The following is a 23,627-nucleotide window of genomic DNA, read 5'->3' as shown; positions in this document are numbered from 1 at the left end:
TGGAAGGGACTAGAGTACCGCAATGCAATGCCCATGCTGGCCATGGCCTCTTTGTAAGCTCGAGAGCTAAACGCAGGACCCTGGTCAAAATGTAGCATGAAATTGCGTATATGCCGATAAAGACTCGCAATTCTTTAATAACAGTTCTGGCGTCAGCCGAGTGCTGGTGTCTACATCTTAAGGGAATCTAGTCTTAATAATTATAGCATCGCTGATATCTTTCTGGACGTTTGCGTATAGATAGCCTTATGCTTTCTAATAGTGGTATATGGGCTGGTTTCTGGTCCGGTTCACAACTGCGATCTCTATTGCAGTTGTGACAAGCCATTGCAAAGTTAAAAACATGCAGGCTCATCCCCGGCCACCAGTATTCTGATTCTAATTCAATTAGGGATTTTAAGATCTCTTGGCGCCTCAGACCCTGTCCCATGTGTGCTTCTTGAATCAAGTAAGCCCTCCGGTTCGTGTTTGGAATTACTCTATCCCCCACTCCAGGGATTTGAGCAAAAGGAACGGAGTTTGCATCAATTATGTATGTAATATTGAGTGGATGTAAATGTAAATGTATTGCGACTTATATAGCGCACGTATCACCCGAAGGCATCAAGGCGCTTGCTTAGGGAACCCGTCCTGGTATTCCCCTGTGAGATACCCCGGCAGGGTATCCACAAGGTGAAAGCCAGGCATCCCGCCACGAGGGGCCGTAGTGGAGATTAAGCAAGCTATTGCCCAGAGTCGCAGAGTGTGACCCCGTGAGTCAAGTAGGCACCGGAGCGAGAATTGTCGAGTCCGTGGAATTTTTGAGCCCGAGACCCGCCGAGGCGGGGAATTGAACCCAGGTCCACGGCCGATCTCAGCTTCCGGGTCTGCCGCCTCTAACCACTGAGCCACGCTTCTCCACGCCTAGAGGTAATGCTGCATAGTCGCCTTTTAATGAGGCTTTTACTGCCAGCCTGGTTTCTCCATCTATGTCTTTTTCAGAACGTTTTTTTGTGGCTACGGAAGCCGGTTGAACTGCTGCCGCTGAGGCTCTATCAGCCAATGAATTCCCTGCAACGTGAACGCCATCACATTGATGACTCAGTGTATGTATCACGTGAGTCTTTTGTAGTTCTTTCTGTAAAAGAACTACTTGTTCCCAAAGCTTTTTATGTTTTATTGTGGCACCTGTGTCATCTTTGTAACCGTTCTTGATCCATGTCTGCATGTCATTATTGTAAGACCTGACGCAGAAATGCGAATCACACTATATTAGTGTCGGGAATTCGCGAACGGCATTTTCAAGCGCCATCTTTAAAGATTTTATTTCAGCTCGCTGAGCTGTACAGTTTCTGAGTGATTCAGTTTTGGTGATCATTGGTCTAATTTTACCTAAGCGCCAGCGACCTTTAACAATCGCGCACGCGTGATAGTAAAGTTGTTTGTCCACAACTTATTGTTGTGCAAATCTGTCTGTGTAGATTACACAGGAATACTGTTCTAGAGGCAGAATTTCGATTGGCAGAGGATATTCCTGTTCATATTCTAGATGTTCTAGTTTTTTCATTTTCGGATCAAAATAGTGTTTCACGTCTTCTGCAGCAAGATAATTTTCCCATTGTATCCATTTTGGATCTAATGCCACAGCATTTAGATTGTGTGGGCTTGTTAATGCCTCAAGGGCTGATTCTGCTGTTAAAAAAGATATGTTCTCCCTTGGACTAGTGCTCTTTCATTTGCAACAGCAGTTTGAACCGCAGTTAGAATTTTTTCAGTAGAACTGAATTTCATTTCCGCTTGTGTGTACAAATGTGATTTGTAAGCTATTGGTACCATTTCTCCCTCATTAGAGGTCAGGTACGTGAATCCGCATCTTCCTGGGATGACTTGGATTACAAGGTTGCGTATGTTTTCGCGTGTTTGCAGTTTTGTTTTTGTTAAAATGTCTGTTTGTAATGATCTTAAGATTTCTGTGTGTTTTTTAGTCCAATTATTTTGTTTGAAATCAGGTTTTATTAATTCGTAGAGAGGTTTAACCCTCTCTGCATAATTTAGAATGTATGTTCTTCCGAAATTCAGAAAACCTAGTATTGATTCTTCAGCGTTTTTGGAGCTTGGAGTACAGCACACTTCTCTAAGAAGTTGTCTGCTAGGCTTTTGCCTTCACTTGATAATTCATATCCTAAAAACAGGACAGTTAGATGGGCAATTCGAGACTTCTTAAAGTTGAATTTGTACCCTTCAGCTGCGAACCCAAGTATAACGGTGTTCACTCTTTTCAAGTGAGTCTCCAGGTCGTCGTCTGTAAGATAGATGTCATCGACATATGACAATGCTTCATCATCATATATTTGTAGTAACTCTGTTACCCTGGCTGAGAATAATCCTGAGCTATTCTTGAATCCCTGTGGGAGTCGACAGAATTGTTTTTGCGACCCCATTGTTGAGAAAGCGGTCAAATACCTGCTTTCAGGTGCAATGTTTTGACAAAAGAAGCCATTCGAGATATCTAATGTCGTCTTATATTTTTTGCGCACGATGTTATTCATTAGTGCTGCACTGTGTGAGTTTTGTTCTGCAAATGTTTTGCAACATGAGTTAAGGTGTCTGTAGTCCAAAACTAGACGATATGAATCGTCTGGCTTGGAGACAGGAAACAAAGGATTGTTCATTTGCGAGGTGCATGTTTCAATCACCCCCTGATATTCAAGTTGATCTAAGATCTCCCTGACTTGTTTTTTAGCTTCTTGCTTAAGAGGATACTGCCTTTGTGCAGTTGGTTGATTTTTTAACTGGATTTTATGGTGAGGAGAATCCTCATCCCATTCTACATGATTTTTATATAATGCAGGAGCTTGTACCACTGCCCATTTTCTTGCCAATGTGTATTTTTTATGAATTGGAATGTTATTTGAGAAGGCAGGCATAATTATTTCTTCGCCATGAGGGCACTCCCTGACAAACTCGTGGCCAGTCTTTCTCAGCTAACAGGATGTCATAGCCTTTCGAAAGGTTATCCCAAAAGAGACCCCTTACTTTCCTAGTTTTGTCCCCCTCTATACGTAATGTTATTTCGTATAACTTATGGGGTTTTCTAACTCTGGTGTCTGCAGTTTCCACTTGAATGTATTCATTCGTGTTCACTGTCTCCAGAAGATTCATCAGGATCTTGCGAGCTATGGTCACTTCTGCTGCGCTGTCTAGCATTGTCTGGGTCAACTCTCCGTTTTTCAGTTGTGCCCTTAGAATCCTCGGCATGTTTTATTTTAACACTAGCTACCTTCTTCTTTGGAAATTGTAATTTTTTACTTTGATGAGCAGGTTCCTTGTCTTTGGACTTGACGTGCTCTTCTTCTGTTCTGACCGTCCTCTTCTTTCCGATTTCTGTGAGGAAGTCTGAAAAGATTGAGAGGGACATGTATCAGTGTCTTGATATCTGTCCGGTTTTTTAAAATTATTCCTATTCCTAAGGTTGTATCTTTTCTCAGAGGGCTCCCTCTGGGGAGACTTGCCTTCTCGTTCTATAGATCTATCTCTTCGTTGAGGAGACTTTCCTCTGGACTGGAATCGTTTTTCTCTGGGAGTGGATTGTTTATTACCCTCCCAACTCTTGTTTGGAGTGTTGAGATTATTTTTAATAAATCTTTTTTCAGGATTGCCAGTTAGTTGGGGGTTTACTGGTTTCCCACCCAAACTATCTCTACCTAATTCTTCATAGGATTTTTCTATGATTCTGGCAAGTTCAAATGGTTGTTCTGCTATATGTGTTTCTTTAAATGTCTGGCGGATCGCCACAGATGCTGCTTCTCCTTTTATGTTGGCTAGTAGTATAGCCGAGACTTGCTTAAAGTCTTTCAGTAATTTCATACCTAGATTTAAAGCAGGCTCTGGACCGTATTCATTTTGAATTTGGCTTAGTACGTCTGGTATAACCACCATAGACGGAACACCATGTGTTTTTGTGTAAATTGAAGCAAAGACTGTGCCCCAAGTGTCACAGTCCTCCACATGTGGTGCGATCCCCATTGGAAGGCAGATAGTCAGAATTCTGTGTTTCTCATAAGGTGTAGTATCAGGAAATACTGCCTCTATTTGAGTAATTTTCTGAGCTAACCAGAATGGAATCTGTTCCAGTTTTGCGGGAATTTTGCCAATTGCTGATTGTATATTTTGTGGAGTTATCTTATTTATGTTCCCCTGCTGAGGGGTGGTCTGTGGAATTGTTATTGCTGGTTGGACTGTTGAAGTCCGCATTACATATTGGACCAATTGTCTATGTATTTTAATTAGCAGTTTTAGCTGTGCTAAATGCTCTCGGTCTGACATCTTTTCAATGTCAGGATGTGGTGTGTAGCTGGCTAGAACCGGCCACGTGGCTCCTGGTCTATCTAGTGGACCGAGCCTGGTGATGTGATTTTGATGTTTTAGGGCGCCATTAAACCAGAGCAGGTGCTCTTGGTAAGTTAGTGGGATTTCAACGTCCTCGAAAGGAGCGTATTCATCCGGAGGTTCCTCTATTTTGTAATAGTGGAAGACTTGTGTTACAGCGTGTGCTGCTGGAAAGTGTATCCATGAATAGAATACCTCTGTCTGCCGATATTCATGGGCCTCTACCACGAATATGACTGTAACACCTCTTGATGATAGTCCATTTTCTATGAGTTTAATAGTTATGGTTCTTCTTACATTGACCGGAATGATTATAGCATTCGGGTCTTCATCTTGAAGACTTGTGTCCTCAGTTAATAGTTGAGTTGCTAAAGCAGCTTCTCTTTCTTCATCACTTTCTGGCATTTTTTGTGACAGAAAGTTTTTTCTTTTTCTTTTATGCAGAACAAGTTTCAAGGGAAACCAAGATTAGGTGCACACTATTTTGGAACACTGTATCCTTCAACGTTGACTAAACCAAAAACTAATACATAGGATTCTCATCCTACTATGTTTCGGCGTATCTTAACCTTTTACCCACTCCAGACGTCTATTGGAGTTTTTTACGGGAAAAAGGGGTCTGTGTGAAAAGCACGACTGAGTTACTCTAGCGTCTTGCGGCTTGCGTTAGATCATCGCCTTACCAAACGTTGGGCGCCATGTAGTGTAGTTCCTATTTTCCCAATAGACTCTGCGCATTGGAATAATATAGACAGCAGTTTAGAAGTAGGACTGAGGTTATCTAGGTCTCTACTGACTGTATTAAACTTAATTAATTTTGCCAGCTAGCTCAGAGGTCACTAGAAACTTTCTCGAGTGAACAAGGAGGTGTTAACTTCCCTGAATAGACAAGAAGGGGTTAGTTTCTGACAACCGTATAAACATGACAACTTTGCTCCCTCAGAATAAGAGTGTATCTCCAGAGTCGTGTGAAAACAATAGACAACTATTTCACTCAGTCAATCGTGCATGCTTTAGTTTCACCAGAGTGCAGAGAAATAGAGAGACGGGCGTTTTCAATAAAAGTTGTTATTTATTGAGCAGTCTTCTTTCTCATGCAAGAGAAATGAATTGCCACAGTTGCAATACTTATCATGAAGTAAATTGCGTACAGTAAAAGGAGTATTATGAAATAATACTGTAAAAGCATTGATAAGGTTTCTTAGCCATATGATACTTTAAAATGGTTAAAATATATAAATACATAAAAACATTGACTAACGTACTCAACTGGTGCTTCTAATATACGCCTACCCCGGTGCATCTGACCTAAGCCTAATACGTGGGAAGGAGTAAGTGAGTAGCAGTTTAAGTTAAGTTGGTTGTTTTGCCAAGAATCTGAATCAAGAATTCTCTTAAGGTTTTAGTCAGCTCCGTACCTTGGTTTTTAGAATGAAGGAGGTCTTGTATCTCTCTCTCAGGACTCGATCTCCCAGTAACCCGCAAGGGTGACTGGAAACACCGGAGCTGGATTTCTCGGCAGGAGAAAAGACCGCGTCTCTCTCAGTGCGTCAATGGGAGGGTCGGCTTCCTTCGGCTCTCGCATCAGCTGGGCTTCGGGCAAGTAGATAGCCGCTCCGCTCCAAACCACCACCGTGTATTTGCTTACGGCAACGTTGGTATATTTATACCTGGAAGGTGGCGTGTTTGATGTAAGGTTTGACATAAGACGTCACTAAGAACTAACAGTATGTTCTGGACTCCAGGAGTTCTTGCGCAAATCAAGACAAAAGCAGGGGGAATTCCCGGTCTGCTGGAGGCTTGGATTTGTTTAAAGAACACGTTGTACTTTCTAGGAATCCATGGGAGTAGCCTTGCCGTATTAGTACTGCATTGGTTATGACTAAATATGGACATGATTCTTATGCCTTTATAAGGATATGTTTTGTTATAACCACATAAGGTCATGAATCGGGAATATTTAATTAGGGTCCTAGATCAATTCACAACACCAGAACCAGTCTTGAACACATGCGCAGACAATTTGTTAAAGCTGTCCTGCAGAGGGGCAAGCGCCTGGGCATTGGCCGAAGAAAGGAGCTTGTCAACCTCTGCAGGAGTGCGTGCCTGGGGGGGCTGCACCTCAGCAGAGTGAGCTGATACATAGTCATGGTCAGAAGGTGACTGCATATTTAATGAGGGCCGGGCACCCATAAACAGATACACCCAACTAAATTATAAAAGGCTCCCCCCAACACGAGTGCCTCTAGAAACAGGTGAGTAACCAAAATGTTAGACTTCAATGTACTACAGAAGTGGCTGTGAAGACTTTCACATATATTCAAACTTTTTTTTTTTAATACAACCAGGCCACGCTTATTATTAAAGGGCAAAGCCCGTAAAATAGACCGCCATGCGGTGTCAGTGCTGGGGTGGGGGGGGGTGGGGGGGGGCGGCAGAGCAACACAACAGACGAAGCACCAGAAGCCTCGGAGTGTTTCACCACACGTGCGCGAAGAACGCTGTGGTGAAGCTGAAGCACCGGCCGTGCGTCTATGGAAAGACAGCACCGCACGGCGCACTGGCTAAACAGAGACGCTCAAGACAAGCCTACCGCGTCAGCTACACAGCGGGAGAAACCCGCAAGCAATACAATATAAATAAAAGCTGTCACACAAGGAAACTGCCCCCGCAAGTCCCAAATACGCAGTTAAGAATATGCAAAGGGACTTAACTGAGGGCAGCAATGAAGAAAGAGGACGGACTTCATCGAGGGAGCTGCTTTATGTATTCGGCTGGACTATGATTGGTGGACTGGCTCCCATGGTTACTGTTGTGCCTCATGGGATATGTAGTTGGCAGCCTGTGTTTTTTCTGTTTCTTCTAACTTGCTGTTAATAAAATGAAGAAATGACATGCATAATCCTCGCCTCCGCTTCCTGACATAGAATTCAGGATTTCAACAAAATCCTTTAGTGATTAATAAGGATTTTCCATAACTTGCATCTACACTAGGAGTTTCTAGTGGACTGAATCAGACACAATGACAGCGCCTGAGACGGGAGAAGGATTGCATGCTTGGTGCAGTCCTAGAGGTCACCCAGAGTGGCCCTTTTGTAGAAGAAGTAAATGGGAATCCAGCATCACTTTTTTTTATTTTTTTTATTTATTTTTTATTGAGTAATGAAACAAACACGGTCAGTAAGTTACGTTCAGCTTGAGCCCGTTACAGCACCAGGAATACATCCGAAATTTATACATTACTCACATTTATAGCAACAATAAAAACAGTTTAGTCCATGTCTTCCGAGCCGGTCTGTGGGACATGAGGAGGCTCACATATGTTTCCCCTAAAGTCATTCCAGCTTGACCATACCTCTCCCCATTTGCGGGGGCATCCTCTCGCTGTATATACAGTCTTTTCTTGCAGCATGCACCAATCCATGTCGCTTTGCCAGTCTGTCAGTTTTGGTGGATTTGGGGCTCCCCACAGTCTAGCAATGTTTCTCTTCGCCACCATCTGCCAACGTGTCACCCAGATTTTCCCCTTTGGAGGCAGGTCCGTGGGCTCCCAAATGTTCAGGAGACATCTCTTAGCCTCCAAACGGATCTCTACTTCCCATACCTCCCGCATACACTGCACCACTCGTCTCCAGTATCTTTGCACCTTCGGACAGTCCCACAGTATATGGAAGAAGGTTCCTGTCCCTCTACATCCCCTTCTGCAGAGCCCTTCTCCTCACCTCCCCGTAGCCTAGTACATGAGATATACACTCTGTGAAGAATTTTCAGTTGGATTAATCGCAATCGGGCCGAAATCGCCACCTCCCTAGGGGAGGCAAGAGCATACATCCATTCTTCCTCATCTATCTCCAGCCCGTCAGCAACCCATTTCTCTTTTAGGGGAAGGAGCGTGTCGGGGGGTTGTTGATTAGCTTTTTGTATGTGAGAGAGATGGCGTGGTCTGTAATGTGTCCATCCAGTAATCTGTCTTCGAGTGGGGAGGTCTGAGGCAGTTTAGTCTCTGGTGGAATGTTCGCCTGCAGAGAATGTCGCACTTGCATGTACCTGAAGTGTTCGGTCTGAGCTAGGTCGTATGTGTCCTGCAAGTGGGCAAACGTGTGGATTCCTTTAGGGCCCCAGATGTCTCTGATTTGTGATATTCCTATCAGGTCCCAGTTACGGAACCCCTTGGTGTGCCCCAAGTTGCCAAGTTTTTCGGAGGCCCATAGTGGAGTTTACATAGTAAGGACATCTGACCACCCTAGTTTCCGCTGAGCAATGTGCCATATCTGTACTGAGTGTTTAGTTGGTCCTGTGAGTTGGTGTTTACCCGGCTTGGAGTAGAGTGCGACCTCATAATTCCCCCCAGGAAGTAGCCATCTGTCCATCCCGTACCCGGGGTCGTTCCCGTCACTGTATGTACCTTGGTTGATCGCTGAGAGGTGGGCGGCCCAGTAATATTTGCGGATGTCAGGGAGGGCGATTCCACCGTCGTACCACCCCAGTGTGAGTTTGCGCAATGCGATTCTAGGCGCCCCTGCCCATAGGCGGTCACGCTGCGCCGCTTCAACTGCTACAAAATACGAGTTGGGTACTAGGTCTGGATAGTTCTTTAAAGCGTAGAGAAATCTTGGCAGCGCCATCATTTTAAAAAGGGCCGCTCGGCCCAGCAATGACAATGGAAGTTGCCGCCAGGATTTAACGTCGCGTTGGAGCCGTCTTAGAGGTGTCAGTAGATTTCTTTCGTACAGTAGAGTCTTGTCTGTGGAGACAAAGACTCCTAGATATTTGAAGCCGTCCTCCACCATTGTTATGGGACAAGTGGCAGGGAGCCTTGGGGGGTCCCCGTGGAGTACGTAAAGGTGGGATTTTCTCAAGTTTATCCGAAATCCGGAGTTTCGTCCGAAGCTCGTGAAGATATCAAGCGCCGCCATGACAGATCTACGCGGTCTGGAGAGGTACAGAAGGATATCGTCAGCGTATAGGGAGATCTTGTCCTCCCATCCCTCCGTCCATGCTATCCCTTTGAGGTAGACGTCCTGCCTTATCCAGGCCGCGAGTGGTTCAAGGGAAAGCGCGAATAGGAGGGGAGAGAGAGGGCAGCCCTGTCTAGTCCCTCTCTCAAGGGTGAAGACCTCGGACGCCTTACCATTTACCACCACCTGGGCTAGCGGTTCAGTGTTAAGGAGACGGATCCAGGATATAAAATTCGGCCCAAAGCCCAATTTACGAAGTACCGCGATCATGTAGGCCACTCTAGGGTGTCAAATGCCATAGTGGCGTCAAGAGAGACCACCACTGCATCTTCTTGCAACCTATGTCGTTGCCCGAGTACCCCATTAAGACGTCAAATGTTGAGTGCGGTGTTGCGGTGGGGCATGAACCCTGATTGATCCGGATGGACCAGGATAGGCAGGACCGATTGAAGTCGATTTGCCAGTGTTTTGGCCAACATTTTGGGCTCCGCGTTGAGCAGCGAGATTGGTCAATATGAGGCACAGGACTCTCTAGGTTTCCCCTCTTTAGGTATTGCCACTATAGTTGCTAGGCGCTGGTCTCGTGGCAACAGTCCCGCCTCTTTACTTTTTTCGAACATGTGTTTTAGGTGGTTACTGAGGGCATCCGGCTTTAGCTTGTAGAGCTCTATTGGGAGGCCATTGGGTCCCAGGGCTTTTCCCGGGCGGAGGTCGGCTATAGCGCGTTGAAGCTCAGTGACCTCGAGTGGGCTCTCAAGGGTTTCTCGGTCTTCCTCCGACAGACAAGGCAGTCGGATATCTGTAAGGAGGGCTACCGAGTCCTCCTCTGGGCGGTCGGACTCCCGGCTGTAAACCTCTTTATAGTGTCATGCAAATTCGGCCACTATCTCCCGGGGTTCAGTTACAACAGTCCCTGAGGCAGTTTGTATTTCCGGCACTACTTTATTGGCCTGTTGTTTTTTATCGAGCCATGCTATAAGTTTCCCAGCTTTGTCGCCCTGGTCTTATAACCTTCCCATCTTATGTATGGCTGCTGTTTTAGCTTCCTGTGTAACTAGTTCCCTATATTCCGTTGTTTTTAGCTGCAGTCGATGTTGTACGTCAGTCGCCCCAGTTTCACACGCTTCCCTCTCTAACACCGCCAGATCTGCTTCCACTGCGGCAACCTGCTATTCTTTATCTTTTCTCTTACCTGCGATGGCCGACAACGCCTCCCCCCTGATCACGGTTTTAATGGCCTCCCACAGGGTGACAGGGGAATCCACCTTCCCTACGTTATCGTCAAAGTATTGGGTAATTGACTTAGATAGCTTCCTACTAGTCTCCTCATTCTTTAAGTGCCAAGCGCTTATTGGTGCGACGCAGCACTCACGCCGAGTCCCGAACGTTATATGGGTAATAACCGGCGAGTGGTCAGATATGCCACGGGTGAGGTGCGTGGCTTCTCGTACCGTTGTGTCGTGTTGTAGTAGAGTGAGGATGTAGTCAAGGCGGGAGAATGAGCGATGTGGCACGGAAAAGAAGGTGAAGTGAGTATCCGCTGGGTGCAGTAGCCGCCAGAAGTCTGTGAGCCCAAAGGCTTCCAAGAAGTCCGCCAGCCACTTCTGCCCCTGTGGTATGTCTCGGGGGGGGGTGTCTGTCCAGGGTCCCCGACACTACAGCATTATAATCTCCTCCCATTACCAATTGACCATCAGGGAGGGAGAGAAGCAGTTTGCCCCGATCTGTGTATGCTTGAGTCTGGAGGCCAGGTGGGATGTATACAGAGAGCAGGTTCAGGTGGTAACCTTCCCATCTGCCGGACACCACTGCAAAGCGGCCCTGAGGGTCTGACTCAGTGTGATCTATGTGAAGGGGCAGTGAGCGACGCAACAGGATCCCTACACCCCTGGAGCCTGAGGTGAAGCCGGAGTGAGCTGCAAGGGTGTACCCCCACGTATTGAGGATGTGTTCCCCATGAGGTGTGTTTCCTGCAGCAGGACTGCGTCCGGCTGGTACCTTTTAATGAATCTCAGGACTATGGTGCGCTTGAGTCTGTCTCCTAGCCCGTTGACGTTCCAGCTCAGAACTTTGAGGCTTTTTTCCCATCTCCTAGCTATAACCGTTGCTGTGTGACATGACTTGTTCCTGCATTCTGGCGCCCGGGTCGATTATGACATTGCGAACTACACATGATCGTAAAACCTTCCCAACTCCCCCACCCTCCCAGCTACCTCCCCAACATTCATGTTCAATACAAACATTGATCATTACAGCATTGGTGGAGCCCAGCGTTACCAAACTGTTCCCGACCCCCCCAGCCCTTCCCACCCACATCCCCAACACCCAGAGCACCATCCCCCCTCCCTGCCGCCCTGGTCTGCGGGTTTAGAACTACCCACATCCCCAATTAGCAGAGTGCCTTTCGCCCAGAGACACTCCCCAAAGAGGAACCTCCAACAATGAACAATCCACCCTCCCCTCAGATGGACCTGTCACGTGAAGCGTGCATTGGCCCGGCCACACCCGCCACCCGTGCCCCCCCCCAACCTCGAAGTGAGGTAGTTCATAAGTCCTGCAACTCGGAATTCCAGTGTCTATGTTTGGTTATGATGTCATATGGGCAACTAACCCCCTGGGTCAGAATCTAAGAGTCAAAGGCAACAGATCAATACATTAAAGTGACACTTATCGGCTCTGTGAGTCTCGCGAAGGCCGTCTTCGGGCGTCCCTCTGCTGTGTCGTTCAGGTCGGACTTGCGGAGCGGGATCTCCAGGAGCGTTGACTTTGGCCATCTCGTTTAGATCCCCCGGCCGCTGAGCCCAGAGATGCGGTCTGAGTGTCTCTCCAGTTCTGGGCCTCCGCACCCTCGCCCGTCACGGCCACCTCCTTGTCGATCCATTCCTGCACCTCCGATGGCGACATGAAGAAAAAGGACTTTCCTCCCATGAGAACCTTGAGTTTGGCGGGGAAGAACATCATGTATTTGATACCTTTTTCTCGGAGTGCCCCTTTCACACCCGCAAAAGACCTCCTCTCGCGCTGGACCTGGAGGGTGAAGTCGGGAAAGAATCGAATTACGGCGTTCTCGTAGAGTAGATCCCCAGATTGTCTGGACGCCTGAAGGACAGCGTCTCTGTCTCTGTAGTTGAGGATTTTAGCAATAATTTTCCTCAGTGGCGCTCCCGGTTTAGGTTTGGGGATGGGCGCCCGGTGCGCGCGCTCGACGGTAAAGATTTTAGACAAACGTTTTGGCTTGAGGTGCTTAAGGATTAAATCCTCAACGAACAGCTCCACACTGGGCCCCTCGAGGTCCTCCGGAACTCCAACCAGGCGTACGTTACTTCTTCTGGCCCTCCCTTCCTGGTCGTCCAGTCGTATCGTCATCTGACGGTGTTGATGGACCAAATCATTGACTCTCTTTTCCAGATGCTTCGTAGACGCCCGCAGGTCCGCAATGTCGGTCTCATTAGCCTTTGTCTTTTCCGAGGTTTCATTGAGGTCAGTCCGGAGAAGGTTCACCTCTATGGCCATCTTGTCGATTTTAGTTTCAAGGGTGGTGCCCAGTGCCTGAATAGCCATCATAATACTGGCCAGCGATGGTTCCTTTGGACTCTGCTGGCCGCTCGCCGGTACCTCGGTCCACGGCGTACCCCTCTGTACTGTGTATTTATCGAGATTGTTCGATTGTGCGGGCGGACCCTGCTTAGGCCTCATGTTGAAGCTGGCATCGAGAAGCAGACCCGTGGGCCGGGGCGGTGTTCTGTCGTCACAGTGGGTCGCCGGCACGCAATGCAATAGCTGGTAAAATGGAAGCACTCTGTGCTCGTCCCTCCAGTTTCTAGCCCCCCAACTGGGCCGACGGTCAGGAGAGGATCACCAGGGCGGATAGAATAGGTCAGTGGTATTAGGGAGCGCCTCAAAGTTCAGGCAGTGTGAGGCGATCGGCGTGGACACCAGGGGCCATACTACCCAGCCATATGGCACCTCAGTGGACCACAGGCAGAGGCGGAACCACCACTGCCGCGGCAGAGGCAACACGATCATCGGGCCGGGGCTCCGCAGGGTCCCAGTCACTCCCCCAGGCCAGCTCGCCACTTACACAGTATCTCTGGCGCTGCACCAGGCCTCCGCCACCTCCTCAGGCCCATGCACCGCAGTCTCAGGTCCGCCGACACTTCACCGGGGGCCCCTCGGCCCAAAATGTCCTGCCCTTACAGGGCGCCACGTGAAGGATGTCGGGCGCGCCCCGGTGGGCGAAGTCGGCCACTGGTAGACTGGCCGCAAGGTGGGGCCGCAGTTCCCTGCACGCCGCCCCCTCACGTGGCAAGAGTGTCCAGCCAGGGGTCTTATCGGCTCCGGGCCGAAGGTCTGCGGCCCATGCGGCCTCCCCCCAGCGCGCTCCGTGAAGCAGAGGCCGGGCGCCCGCCGCAGGGCTAAGTTCGTCCCCACCAAGACTAGGCCTCAAGCCGGGGCCTCTCGTTGCGCGGCACGCCGGCCGCGATGCAGGCACGTTCCGGGGCCTCTCCCGGCCCGCTCTGGCGGGAGCCATATCTCGGTGCCGGCGAGACGTAGAGGAGCCGGAGGCAGACCGCTGTGCGCGGCGGGGTCAGGGGAACTTGTGGACACTGGTCATCCGCGCGAAGCAGCGGATTATGTCCAGCTGGATCGAGGCTGAGGGCTCGGGCCGGCGGAGCTCCGGGATGAGGCGGCCATTACAGCCGCCGCCAAGCCACGCCCAGCATCACTTTTAATCATTAAATGTGCTACCCGTTCCACAGTCAGACTGACAGGAGCTCCCAACCCATCCCTCTTGGGAAAGGAGTCCAAGTTGCATTTCTAATAAACAACTGATGAGCTGTCAGCAAATGTTCCCGTACAAATTGGGTCAATGATGAATGGCCAGAAACTTGTTAGGGAATAACCGTGTAAATTGACTTGAGCAATTTACTGTACACCGGATGGTGTTTGGTATTCAAACACAACGTGAAGGCTCTAAATTACATTCGGCAACTCAAGAGTTAATTTGTTTCCAGGCTTTACATAAGAGTATTTACCTCCAGATTTAGACAGTAAATCAAGAGGCTTGGAATTTTACAGGAAAAAAATGTGAATTGATTGAAAGTGCAGAGCCAGCTTAAATCGCAGTGAAACCGAATGCAGTGTGTCCACACACTCCTCAGTACAACCATACACGTGAAGCAGAGGAGGGCATATACCTGTCATTGATAACATTTTTAAGCAAAGCATTCTAAAAGAAGAGATATGGAGCCCATGTAACTCTACTATCACGGGAATTAAATAAACAGGTAGAAAAAGGAGGATAGTAAAGGACCTGAGAAGAATTAATACTAGTGTTGTCCCATGTTGCTGTATTGGTTGGTAGAACATGCAAGATCCAATGCCAATCTCCTGCTTTAAGGTGAAGAGTCATAATTAATTATTCATTTTGTAGGTGTGTTTTATTAAATTACATTTTGTTGTGCTATGTTTTCATGAACATTCATTAGTTGTTGTCATTTTTACCTCATCATGAACCATGTCAATAATGTGTTCTCTCTGTCTAAAAACTTATAAAATGTACTGTTTTGGGATATTTGTTGCAATTGTTTTATTTTACCCTTTTCCAAAATGCAGACTACATGTCAGTCCTCTTACTGATTTTGTACGTAAGAACTTTTCCTTGATTTTGAACTAAGCAGATTCTATGTCAGTTTGCTATTTGATATTATAGAAAAAGGTTTTCTTATTTCTTAGCACACATTTGTTGTGGTGGTCTGCCTATTGACTTTACATCTTGAGTTATATCAGAGTCTGCAAATATTAAGATGATTATTTCTCTGACTAAGTAACCATTACTTTAAATCTTTAATATGACCTTACTGCTTGTTGTAACTCCAAAGCTAAATGCAAGTGCCTTTACCAAGGGAACGGTCCTTTAATGAGCAGTTTTGCCTGCTACGGCTGACTATAAGGTCATTACACTGTTTGCCCCATGAGGGCATAATGTGTTAATTAATAAAACAACGGTGTCCCAGAGACCGAGGGGGTCGGAACACCTCCGGTACTCCGAAACCTTTGTTTCACAGTTGTTGCTGTGAATGTGAAACAGTTAACAGCCGCATGCAGGACCACAGGGGTGAAATGTTGAACAGTCACAGCAATAGTTGTGAAAGGAGGCTGAAGTCAGACCCTGGTTCTGCCTGGGCTCGGCTAAACTGTTTTCATCATTCAGTTGAGCCGGGGAGATGCAGGAGATGAGCAGAACCCCCCCCCTCTTCCTTCTTAGATACCAGTGACACTACGAGCTATGAGAGGAGGAAGGGGGGAGGCTCCTGTGTGCCCCGCTGCAGGCTCTATCTTCTGCCTTCTCCTGCCCAAACCATATATTTCAGAGAGGCAGAGGCTGTGTATAAGGACATTGTAATGTTGAGAGCAGCGGGCCTATATCAGGTTGAATAGGCTGCTGCTGCTCCATTGTCTTCAATGGAGGTCTCAACATTTCAATGTTCCAAGTTTTGTCTCGTGAAGGATTTATTTATGCTGACCCCCCGCATCATCCCTTCAGATAAGTTATAGATAAAAAGCACCAACACGTTGATGCTTTGTTGCTTCCATTGCTCAGCATTCAAACTCTGCATCAGCTTGAGCTTGAATTACTGTTGCCCAGAGAGCATGGTTTGTTTAAATCTAAGAGTCTGGTTCACTGATTTATGAATGGTGGGCAGAATTATGTACAAGGACTTTAACATACCTTTGTAAACCAGATTGTTTTGATTTGCAAGTTTCATGGTCTGTAAATGGAAAGATGGGGGTTATGAAGACGTGGACCGGGTTGTGAGGGTTTGTTCTCTGAGACTGTGGGTTCACTCTATATTCACAGAGACCTTTTCCAGCAAAGGATCATGGCTCTTGAACCCAAAAAAAAAATATGTATTCATAACCAGAGTTGCTTGACAATGGCATCCAGAGAACAAGAGATTCTTTTGTTTTGTAAATTCAGGACGGTTATTTGTAAAATGGGATGAAGTGTGATTGTCGTCTGATGCAAAACCATTTCTTTACTTCCTTTCAAGGTATTCTGGGATGAGCAGGCAGTGCAGCGTGGGTGCCACCCTCGGAAGAACAAAATATAATATAACTGTCAGGTAAGGATTCCTATAACTCTACGTTTCCTTTTCCCCTGTTTCTTCTTTCTCTATTCCCTTTCTTGATCTCTGTTTTTTTTGTCTCTTCAGCTTCAACATTTGACTCCCTCTGTGCACTATTCTTGTTGTTATCAAACTTCTGATAATCACCTGATGGATCCACATTCCTCCTGGTACATGCTTGGGTGTAGTGCAGGTCCAGTTCATTTTAGGTCAGTTTTACCCACCAGTTCCTTAACAATTGGCACATCTGTCTCCTCTTCCAGACCACATGATACCATCCTCCCTCTGTCTGTTCTTTCTGCGTATTTTCTCTCTGGATCTAACTTCCATCTCTTGGCGTCCTCCCATCCTTCCCTTTTTTGTCCTGTCTACTACAAGCAAAATGCATAAACAAAAGGAATCCACTAAGATGGGTTTGGTGACCCCTACAGTGGTGGGGAGCAACCAGTGTTGTTTAAATACCCCTCACACACCAAAAGGCCCCTTGGTGTCATGCTTCATCATTGGGGTCTTCGCAAACCTCTACGGAATGCGGCGTGCTGCGACTCACGACTACGTAGGAGCACTTATGAGTGAACTATGTGTTGGTGTGTGTGAGGGTGATATAATGTGAGTGGTGGGGTGAAAAGTGAAATATTAAAAAATACCTGGCTCATGGGTTTCTAAAAAACTTTATTCAGTCCCCGGCTGGTATCGTTAAAAAGTGCAAGGGAGGTTTGTCTTTGTTAATTAGGGTAAGATAACCTCACAAGTGCGTCGTCGACATGTTTCAGAGTAAAAACTCCTTCTTCAGGACAAGGATGTGCACTAGGTATCCTCACCTTACTCACATGGATGTAGATGTAAAAGTGTGCTCTACAAAAATAAACTTAGGTGAAAATTTACCTATCTCTTTTATTAAAGTTCGTTGCGCCCAATTGGCGTGTTTTGAACCTGTAAATGAACAAAAGGTCACAATAAACCAAGATGTAGAATATGTTCAAAAAAAGTGTAATTACACAGCAGGGAAACAAGGAACCAAAATGCGGTCCAGGAACCCTATAAGAGTAAAAATATGAACAAACACATAGACAGGGACACACATTAAATGTTGTCTGAAGATCATCATCTGGTTCCATACTATGGAAAAAGGAATTGAAGGCATTCTGTAAGGAAGTATGTAGCTTACTTATGATAACAGGTCTAGTAGCCTCATGAGCCTGATGCGTGGTATTGGGGGTCTCCTGTCGTGCCCACTGTGGCAACCTATAAGATGTTTAAGCAATCAGGTTTTAGGATCAGAGACAGTAGACCCAGATCTTGGCAGAAAAATACCTCTGACGTACACACACACTCACGGTAACAGCAGTGCCTGTTTGGCTTCCTCCCCTCAACGCGGCTCCGACGAAGTGTCGATCCGCTAAGAGGTTGTCCCGTTTTATAGTATCGCCACAAGTAGTTGATTGACCCTTAATTGAAACCGGAAAATGCCCAAAGATGGATGTGGCCCTTTTTCTGTTAGGTGACAGTTATTGCAGTTACCGCATGGGTGGTGCCCATGTAGACCTTGCAGTCTCGTTTGTTGGGTCACCTGGGTACAGGGTCTGGTATGTACCAAGATATCCTTTAGGTTTCTACCTCTCCTATGGGCAAACAGGGGTTTTTCCAATTTTAGATTGCCGCTTGTCAGAATACTGAAAAGTCTCACTCTCGAGTTCCAAAATGGCACAAAATGGGACCAACGGGCTTTTACAAACTGTAACAGCAGGAATGTCGTGTATCTGATCACATGTCCTTGTTGGAAGGAGTATGTGGGGATGACTACACGTGCTGTCAAAACCAGGATTAACGAACATAAAAGCAATGTAAGGTGCAAAAAACAGACCACAAAAATGGCGTCACATTTCCTTGAGGCACAACACTGTGTGAACGAGATACATTGGACAGTGATTGAACACTGTTTCACCACTGTTTCACCACTATCAGAAATGCAACTCAAACTGATTTCCTATCTTGTTTTTGTTAATGCTTTCTTTGTGCACAGTATAAAGTCACAAATATTTTGTCTTTGTGTTCATTTACAATTTTTGACTCCATTTCTACAGGTGACAGAAACATGAACAGAAAAAAGGTTTAAATTTAGTGAAACACAACGAAAAGGATTATTTCAAGGAAAGTTAAAACATTCTCGTGCTCTAGAGAAGAAGCACATTGTATGTGCCAGGAATGGTGAGGATGTTGGAGCGGAAGAAACTGGTGAATGTGAAAGTTGTCAAATCCCTAAAGGAAAATGATCATAAATGTTTACCAAATGTCAGTAACTGAGAGTAAGGAGAACATTGGCCACAACTGATACCCACACAGAGCACTTGAGAAAACTCAGTGTTGTAAATTCTGTTTGATGGTTTATGAGAAATGCATTGGAGACTTAAACCCTCCCCAACAGATTAGCATCCGTAGACGTGTTGTGATGTGACAGAACTGTCAAAAAGACTAATATCCCCGATTTACAAGTGCAAGGTTTTGACTCCGTCTCCTGTGATTCAGAGGAGATTAAAGATTGTTTAAAAGAAACAAATTGTAAATGCTCTTTCTTAGATATTGTTTCTGCAAAGATGCCGGATTATCATTTCCAATATAGGAAGATTTTCCCCCACCAACTCTGTCTCTTGGGTTGATCCGAGTAGTTTCAAATTGTCCTGTAACTTCCAAAGTGGATAATGTACCTGTCTTAACCACTGAACAAAAAAAGCATATACTGGCACAGAAAGTATAAAAGAGGCCAGTGTTACACTATTGATAATTCATAAACCACCCTGGCATGCCCTAATTACCTGCCATTACTTGTATGAACAAACATACTTAACAAGCAAACACTAAAGCCCAAAGACCTTATCAGTGCCTTTAAAACTCCTAAATCAAATGTGATAAACTAGAATAACTAAATGAGACTAATTAAACTAGATAGAATTCACCCGGGCATAACTTGGAGAAAATGAATCCAGGAGGGGCCTCTTAATTAATACAAGGGGCTCCTCAGTGAAAGTTTATAAGACAAGTTAGATCGGTGCCTTTAAAGGTAGGAAAATGATCTCCAGGAAAAAACTATAATTAGTTAAATACATATGTTAAGAAGAGCATCTGAAATGTATTTTAGAAGTTAATGCTGAGTTGTAACAAACAAGTACATGATCAGAAATCAGAGTCAGTCTTAAGATGGCATGTATCCAGGAACAAACCCAACTTGGAGAAACAAACTACTCGAATAAGAGCAATGACTGTGAGAACAGCTTTAGTCATCAATCCCACCTCACTAAACATGAGAAAACTAGCTCTGGACGAAAACCCTATCAGTGTGCAGAATGCCAGGATGGCTTCACTCGCAAATACAACCTTACTGTACATGAAAGAACCCACACTGGGCATAAACCGTATCAGTGCTCTGAATGCTGTAAAAGCTTCAGTACCAAATCCAATCTCACTTTACATGAAAGAACTCACACTGGACAAAAACCGTATCAGTGCTCTGAATGCTGTAAAAGCTTCAGTACCAAATCCAATCTCACTTTACATGAAAGAACTCACACTGGACAAAAACCGTATCAGTGCTCTGAATGCTATAAAAGCTTCAGTACCAAATCCAATCTCACTTTACATGAAAGAACTCACACTGGACAAAAACCTTATCAGTGCTCTGAATGCTGCAAAAGTTTCACTCGCAAATCCAGTCTCACTTTACATGAAGGAACCCACACTGGACAAAATCAGTATCAGTGCTCTGAATGCTGTAAAAGCTTCAGTACCAACTCCAATCTCACTTTACATGAAAAAACTCACACTGGACAAAAACCATATCAGTGCTCGACGTGCCAAAAAAGCTTCAGTTTTCGTGGCAGTCTGATTCGACATCAGCGAACTCACACTGAACAAAAACCTTATCAGTGCTCTGAATGCTGTAAAAGCTTCAGTACCAAATCCAATCTCACTTTGCATGAAAGAACTCACACAGGACAAAAACCATATCAGTGCTCTGAATGCTGTAAAAGCTTCAGTACCAAATCCAATCTCACTTTACATGAAAGAACTCACACTGGACAAAAACCATATCAGTGCTCCACGTGCCAAAAAAGCTTCAGTTTTCGTGGCGGTCTGATTCAACATCAGCAAACTCACACTGAACAAAAACCTTATCAGTGCTCTGAATGCTGGAAAAGCTTCAGTCATAAATCCAGCCTTACTGTACATGAAAGAGCCCACACTGGGTATAAACCGTATCAGTGCTCTGAATGCCAAGACAGTTTCTATTACAAATCCAGTTTAACTCAACATCAGAGAATCCATACTGGGCTCAAACCGTATCAGTGCTCTGAATGCTGTAAAAGCTTCAGAACCAAATCCAATCTCACTTCACATGGAAGAACCCACACTCGGTATAAACTGTATCAGTGCTCGGAATGCTGTAAAAGCTTCAGGCAAAAATCCAACCTTACTGTACATGAGAGAACCCACACTGGGCTCAAACCGTATCAGTGTTCTGAATCCTGGAAAAGCTTCAGTCATAAAATAACTTTCACTCACCACGAGGGAACTCACACTGGGAAAAAACCTGATTAGCTCTCTGAATGCTGAAAAAGTCGGAAATCTTGTCTCACTCAACCTGCGAGAACTTACCTGGAAAAAACCTTGTCATTGTTCTGAATGCCTGGGAAGCGTCAGCTGGAGATTCAATTTCATTGAACAAGAGAGAACACACAATGAGAAAAGAAATGACCCGTGCTCTCAATGTGACAAAAACTTCAGTTGTAACTGTAATCTTTCTACATAAGAGAGACAATGTGGGAGAATAAAAGGTGCTCACTGTGAACCCTGAGGAGGAGCTTTCAGCATCACAAAACATTTACATGAAGCAGCCACAAAGACACCGCTCCATTGATTGTCCAACAAACCGTCTACTGGGAAAAACACACAGCGAGGGATGGAAATGCTTGAATTAAACTCATTCCTTTGTAAACATTCAGTGTGTTTTGGTCCCTGAGTGTTTATAAGCAGAGCTCTGACCCACAAAGGCCATTTGATCCTGAACTTTGAGGCCACGCTGCTAGATTCAGGAATGAATGTAACCTCAAACTGTTTCCAGCATTAATGAGCCTCACCAGGGGGCTGCAGCAGGAGTCCCTGTGTCATAGGTCTCTATGGGACCAACATCTGTTCTGTGCCACATAGGGCTGATCATTGAGAAAAGCTAAAGGTGATGGATGGACTGGTAGTTAATCTCTGCAACATCCCGCCACATCATTCTCCAGTCTCTGTGCCACTAAAGACAAGGCCAACCATATGCAAACCATTCTTGGCACCACCCTAAATAGTTCTAATGACTTCTGTTCCAATGGGACACAGCCTCATATTACAAAGATCCACTTTGGCTGCCTCTTTCCATGTTCTTTTTGCTACTAATGGAACCTGCTTCCCATCTGCTGAGGACAGTTTCACAAGCTTTACAATCACATCAGATACACCCAAGAGAGTCTCACAGATAATCAGGCCTATTCAGAAACTACTATAGGACGACTACAATACAAGAAAATGCGATTCACAAACTACGTGCAGTCGTTCTGCCTCTCCTATCTTTTTCTTTGTGGAGTTATCTGCCTTGACTGCAGAGTTTCCGCACAAGTTACTATAGTTTTAGTAGTAAATGTGGGAGTGACAGAGGGAAGTGGCTTTGAAATGTGAAATAATTATGAATAAAGGGGAGGGGTAAGGCAGGAGTAAAGAGGAGTATAGGGAGGGGTTTAGGGAAGGACAGTCACTCACTAGGGAGTAATGTACCTAAAGAGTCATAAATGTACTCCTGCTCAGAGCCGGAGTAAGTCCAATGTGACACATGGCCATCCACTGGAACTGCAACTAGTTAAAAATAAAAAATAAAAAATTCAATGGCAAAAAATATCTCAGATATAACATTCATTTTTAGTAAGGTTTAATTACACTTGTTACAATTAATTCTCTACCTCACAATGAATAATTATAAATACATAATAAAAATGTTGCTTACTTTTAATTTAGGCTTTAGAAAAAATATAACTTTATATATATTCAACTTGGGTGAAGCGCTCCCTGTGTAAAAAATGTAGGGAACATTATACAAGTTTATCAAACTTGAAAAAAATAAAATATTTGTATGTTAAATATGAATGTAAATTTACTTTATAACAAATACAAATGATGCAACACTATTAACTTGAAAGTTAATTCATTTTAAACATCTTTTTTCAAAGGTTTGTATGAAAAATCCCCCCTAAAGTAAAATCATTCTTTTTTTATGTACTCATAGTTACTAAATTTCCTTTTGCAACTCTGTTCAGAGGTGGAACTGCCTTACAAAAAGTTATGTATAGAATTAATTGAAATTATTTATATTAATAGTTTAAAATAACTATTAATTAAAAGGTCAACATATTTTTTCATGCAATAATTATTTTTAAAATATAGGTCATTTTGTAACATTCTTTTGAATGTATACGCAGTTTTTGAAGGCATTACCAGTGGTTGGTTATGCTGCACTTTCTAATGCTCTATTTATGCTTCAGTAAGTTACATTTGTACATTTTGCTCCACATCTATTTAAGGGTGTGCAGATGTGCAAGTCCACACTTTTGAGTAACGTTATCGTAATAGTGAATAGATACAAGTAGCAAAGTTACTCTACGAGCATCCTTGCACGTACAGATTACTCACAGGTGTAAGGTACCTTTGTGAATAGCCTTCGAGGTGTCCAACTCGGCCTGGGTGTGTCATTTTGTGGTAACTCTAAAGTGGACACGGGCACTTGGTCTGTTATTAGAGTGAATTGGATGATCTTGCGCGAACACCAGAGCACTCGTCCGATGTGTCTGTTTAGCTGGGGAGCGGCAACAAATATCTTGAAGTAATTTTCCTGGATTTGATACATCATTGGGCCTCCTGAGGGCCTCGTGTAGCAGTGATGTAACTTTACTGTTGTAGGATCAGGTAATTTCTCTGTGTTGTTAGCCATCTTATCATGATTTGCTTTTGTTTTTCCCTTCTCCTCTTCCTTTTACCTGATTTTGTTGGTTTTACCACAACATTAGCACAGAAATGTACTTTGCTGTTAATTGGTTCTGAGGTCTTATCCTTTGTGTACATTTTTATACGATGAATAGTTTTTACC

General features: G+C 45.0%; 1 long non-coding RNA gene and 1 pseudogene across 1 annotated transcript in view; both read left to right on the top strand.

Annotated features, from left to right (window-relative positions):
* Window positions 1-19,287, top strand: part of LOC144806380 (uncharacterized) — a 33,042-nt gene extending 13,755 nt beyond the window's left edge. The window contains exons 2-3 of the long non-coding RNA XR_013605790.1: window positions 16,382-16,453; window positions 18,541-19,287. This is a non-coding gene — a long non-coding RNA (uncharacterized LOC144806380). The remainder of the gene's footprint in view (window positions 1-16,381; window positions 16,454-18,540) is intronic.
* Window positions 19,288-19,453: 166 nt separating this feature from the next.
* On the top strand, window positions 19,454-22,217 carry LOC144806387 (uncharacterized; annotated as a pseudogene).
* Window positions 22,218-23,627: the final 1,410 nt, after the last annotated feature.

Source organism: Lissotriton helveticus (assembly GCF_964261635.1).
Source record: "Lissotriton helveticus chromosome 1_1 unlocalized genomic scaffold, aLisHel1.1 SUPER_1_unloc_67, whole genome shotgun sequence".
Lineage (NCBI taxonomy): Eukaryota > Metazoa > Chordata > Amphibia > Caudata > Salamandridae > Lissotriton > Lissotriton helveticus.
The sequence above is the reverse complement of the archived record's forward strand: the minus strand, read 5'-3'. Positions and strand labels throughout refer to the sequence as shown.